The sequence below is a fragment of the Nansenia antarctica genome (genome assembly GCF_963989245.1).
Source record: "Nansenia antarctica genome assembly, chromosome: 3".
In the NCBI taxonomy this organism is placed as follows: Eukaryota; Metazoa; Chordata; class Actinopteri; order Argentiniformes; family Microstomatidae; genus Nansenia; species Nansenia antarctica.
This window is the reverse complement of record NC_137688.1, coordinates 55,296,237-55,301,236: the sequence shown is the minus strand read 5'-3', so window position 1 is coordinate 55,301,236 and position 5,000 is coordinate 55,296,237. Positions and strand designations below refer to the sequence as shown.

The window sequence follows — 5,000 nt, the reverse complement described above, 5'->3', positions numbered from 1 at the left end:
GCTAAAAGGTTTGAACGGTACAGCCGACCCACCCATACGCCTGCCACATCTACACAGCAGCAGGTCTACAGTACAGAACACCACTATATAGACTCCCAGTGGGAGCATCATTAACACCTGGTGTGACAGAACACTGGACCTGAACACAGTGAACAGGGAAGACAGCCAGGGCAGTTTTCACACACACAGGCTAAAGCCCAATTTATACTTCTGCGTCGAATTGACACGCGGCTACGCCGTAGCCTACGCAAGGGCTCTCCCAATTTATAGTTCTGCGTTGGTCGGTCTGCGTCGCATTGGTCGGTGTACTCATAGAAAATGTCTATAATGCATTGAAATGACATTAAACTAAGATAATACGATGGGTATCATAATTTTTCAAATCTTTATTAATAAGTAATTACAGAAAAAGTAAATTACATTTCTGTAATGGCTTCCGCATTTAGGAGAGAGTCGGAATGTGACGCTACCAATCGGACCAATCACAGTTCTTATAGATAACTTTACATAAAATATGTCTATCATCCACTGTCAAACGCCACAGGTAATCATTTATTTCTAAATAAACAGGATTGTACATCTCGTAAATGTGACTTGCGCTCCTTATGGGAAGGCTGTGCTTGACGCTTCCATGGGGCGCTCCGTTGGAACGGTGTACTCATAGCGGCATTTTTTTGTTATGCTTGTTGTAAAGAAAATGTCTATAATGCAATGAAATTACATTAAACCAAGATAATACAATGGGTATCATCATTTTTCAAATCTTTATTAATAAGTAATTACAGAAAAAGTAAATGACATTTCTGTCATGGCTTCCGCAGTTTGGCCTACGAGAGAGTCGGAATCATGTCGGAATCATGTGCTACCAAGCGGACCAATCACAGTGCTTACGGTCTGCGTAGGCACTTCCGCGTAGTTACATTTTTGGAGAGGTGCGCGTCAACCTACGGCGTAGGCTGCGGGCCTACGCAAGCTACGGCGTAGGCTACGGCGTAGATTTTACGCAGAAGTATAAATTGGGTTTAAGGCTAATCCTCCACTAAAGAGAACCTCAGTGGAAGGTGTGGTTTAGTCAAGGACTAGGACCAGGACTAGGACTTTGGAATAGGCTCCACCTGTGTCCAGGAAACCATCCCTTAATGTCTTGCGATGGTTCAGTTCAGGTTACAGTTTAGGTTACAATGTGGTTCAGTTCAGGTTACAGTTTAGGTTACAATGTGGTTCAGTTCAGGTTACAGTTTAGGTTATAATGAGGTTTGTGGTCCCCTGTGGCTCAGTTGGTAGAGCATGGCGCTAACAACGCTTAGGTTGTGGGTTTGATTCCCGTTGGGACCATATATACTGAAAATGTATGCGCTCACTGCAGTGTAAGTCGCTTTGGATAAAAGCGTTAGCTAAATGGCATATATTATTATGTTATTATACAATGAGGTTCAGTTCAGGTTCCAATGAGGTTCAGTTTAGGTTACAATGTGGTTCAGTTTAGGTTACAATGTGGTTCAGTCCAGGTCATAATGGTTCAGTCCAGGTCATAATGGTTCAGTCCAGGTCATAATGGTTCAGTCCAGGTGACAGTGGTTCAGTCCAGATGACAGTGGTTCAGTCCAGGTGACAGTGGTTCAGTCCAGGTGACAGTGGTTCAGTCCAGATGACAGTGGTTCAGTCCAGGTGACAGTGATTCAGTCCAGGTGACAGTGGTTCAGTCCAGGTGACAGGGGTACAGCGCCACACCAAGCCAGTAGTTCTAGCTGTCACTCGGCCTCAGGTCTAGTCACGGAATTAGAATTCATGGCTCTGACTGGGGATTCTAATTCCCTGGTTCTAGTATTGTCCCACACGGAGCCAGAGATCCAGTTCTTGTGGCTCGTGACTGTGGAGGGTTCTGCTCCGGAGGGAACCTTCACCACAATTGATTTAGTCATGGAATGTAGAAGTGGGTCGAAGTTCTGATTAGCTTTGGCCCGAGGTCTCACGAGAGCGCCTGCTGAATGACTTTTAGATTGCTGCCTTTTTACCAAAGACAGACACTGCAATGGGCCCAGATCCCTCTATTTTTCTCTCTCTCTCTCTCTCTCTCTCTCTCTCTCTCTCTCTCTCTCTCTCTCTCTCCCTCCCTCCCCCTCTTTCCCTCCACCCACTCTCTCTCTCTCTCTCTCTCTCTCTCTCTCTCTCTCTCTCTCTCTCTCTGCAGATAGAATATGTTGAGAGCAGCAGCTCATATCCAGCAGGGCCACACAGTGCTCTGACCCTGCCAGAGTCTGGGTGTGTGACTCCAGGGTGGAGTCTGGATCTGTCTGTCCATGCGGCTGCTTCGATATATGGATTTATTTCAGATGGCTGCAACCAAGAAGTGTTGGAAGCAGCACACAGATCCATGTTTGCCAGGTGTGTGAGCATAAGGTCACAGTAGGTACCTGTAAGTACACCAACAAGCCTGCCTACTGGGTCAAGTAATCCATGCATTACAATGAGCCCCATCCTCCCCATGTCTGCCTTCCCCATCCTCCCCATGTCTGCCTCCCCCATCCTCCCCATGTCTGCCTCCCCCATCCTCCCCATGTCTGCCTCCTCCATCCTCCCCATGTCTGCCTCCCCCAGCCTCTCCTGGTATGACGAGTGTGTCGCGTGTGTACATTCCAGGTCTTTCTACAGCTGCCAGTGAGTCCTGTATATTTACACAACTCTCACCCTGACAAGTAAGCAGCGTGTGAAGGACATGCGGTGGTAGTTTATGGTAGTTTACTGGCTAGGGAACGTTCCGGTCAGTGACCCCCCCCCCTCCGTGTTATTCCCTGTCAGAACACGGTGCAGGAGGCTGCTGACATCTCCCACACTTCCACACCGCTACTCCCCAACTTTCTGTGGCGTTCATCATCACCAGACATTTTGAATTAAGTTGGTAATAAATCAGAGCGGAACCGCGGGGCTCCCCACTGGCCGACAAACAGATTAATAATCCTCTACCTCCACCCACGCAAACACCAGTTAGAAGAACAAGAGGGAGGGATGGAGGGAGGGAGGGAGGGATGGAGGGGAGAGAGGTGGGCGGGCGGGGAGTTTCTCACGAGATGAGGAACGACTTGTTGGTGAGGAGAATCATTTGACATTGTTTGTCATTTATTTATCAGTGGATACTGGCGAAAAAACAACAACATTAAGCAAATGAAAGAAGAAAAGAGTAAACAAACGCTTGCTCATGCAAGATGAATGATGAAGGTGACCACACAGAGGCCTGGGGCACTGGAGACAGCAGGGGAGGCTGGGGGGGTAGAAATCAGAGGACGGGGCTCATTGTAATGCATGGAACGGAATGAGGGAATGGCTTCAAACTCTTACAATGAGCTCGTCCTCCGACGTCCTCCACTCCACTGGTGGACAGAGACTAACTCTGAACATCACAGTATCCATTCAGCTCTGTTGCCGTGTTGTTAACGTGAGCTGATCCATATGTAGTCAACCCAGCAGCTTTCCACAGTAGGCCTCTGGGTACAGCTAAAGAACCTTGCTGTCAGCCGCGCTAATACTAGGGCTGCTACTGTAGTTGTCAAGATCAATTTATGTTAGCTTTGAACGTGAGTACGGAGAGTATAATAAGATAATTTCACGACCAAATATAAACGCACACACGCACCCTCCTCTCTCTCTCCCTCTCTCTCCCTGCCTTTACTTTACATCTAAAGTAGCAGATTGCTATTCTCGATCATCTTGGGTCGCTCCCGCAGTCAAAGAAAAACACTATTTGATGGTCTGCTGCCCGCACCATATATAAAGCTACTTGTAATGGTTGTTTGGCGGCACAGTGCAGCGGAGCAGCAGAATTTCATTTGTTCCGCAAACTTGGAAAGCATTATGTCGGCCTGCCAAATATGTCTAGATGCGCCCGGGTTGTATGACCTTCATACACACAGATGTATTTATCATGTTCTACGACAGCAAACGCAACACTTTTTCATAAACATGAAATCAAATCATGTCCCAGTTCATCATAGCCGTCGGTGGAGTTTTAACAGCCTCTCTAAAGAGAGGGATGAGGCCGCTGTTACCACGGAGATGGGAGGGGCCAGGAGCCAGGGGGAGGGGCCATGGGGAGGAGTTAGGGGGAGGGAGCAGGGGGAGGGGCCAGGGAGGAGCAGGGGGAGGGGCCAGAGGGAGGAGCAGGGGGAGGGGCCAGGGGAGGAGCCAGGGGGAGGGGCCAGGGGGAGGAGCAGGAGGCGGGGCCAGAGGGTTCTCTCTGCAAGCATTTCTGTCCGCAGTCTGTGGATAAGGACTAGGTTGGATAAGGACTAGGTTGGATTGCCAACGGTTGGAAGCAGCAGGAGGTCTGTGAACATTAGTGGAGCGTGTCAGCTCACCAACCGGCCAAAAACAGACTGTGTTTAAGGAGAGCGACCGATACGAAACATTGCCGATACGCATGAATCAAAACGTTTGTGGAACAATTTGAAATATCTTCCCTCTCTCTCACACTTCCTTGTCCAGCTACTTTCAGAGTGGATATTATATATATATATATATATATATATATATATATATATATATATATATATTACCAAATATGAAACCTTGATTGCTGAAAAAACCTCTCTGCGCAGGCTGGCTACGTTGCTGCATGCTGGCTACGTTGCCAGTGTTTTTCCAGTGGGAAAACGGCTACGATTTAGACGAGCCACTCCATCATCATCTAATTCTAAAAACAATATTTTCTGGGTTTGGATGGGATTTTAGTTCCGGGTCAAGCAGAGGTCATATGACTCACCCCTGGTCATATAATCACACCCGACGCTCCACACACTGACCACGGTGCTGACGGAGCAGAAACACAGGGCGGAGGCTGGGTCTGGTGGTTGTGCTTGTCAAGGGGGGAGGCTGATGGAGGCAGACATGGGAGGACAGGGGAGGCTGGTGGAGGTAGACATGGGAGGACAGTGGAGGCTGGTGGAGGTAGACATGGGAGGACAGGAGAGGCTGGGGGAGGCAGACATGGGAGGACAGGGGAGGCA

General features: G+C 48.5%; 1 protein-coding gene across 1 annotated transcript in view; it reads right to left on the bottom strand.

Annotated features, from left to right (window-relative positions):
* Positions 1 to 5,000, bottom strand: part of npas3 (neuronal PAS domain protein 3) — a gene marked incomplete at both ends in the record, with an annotated part of 409,797 nt that overhangs the window by 277,029 nt on the left and 127,768 nt on the right.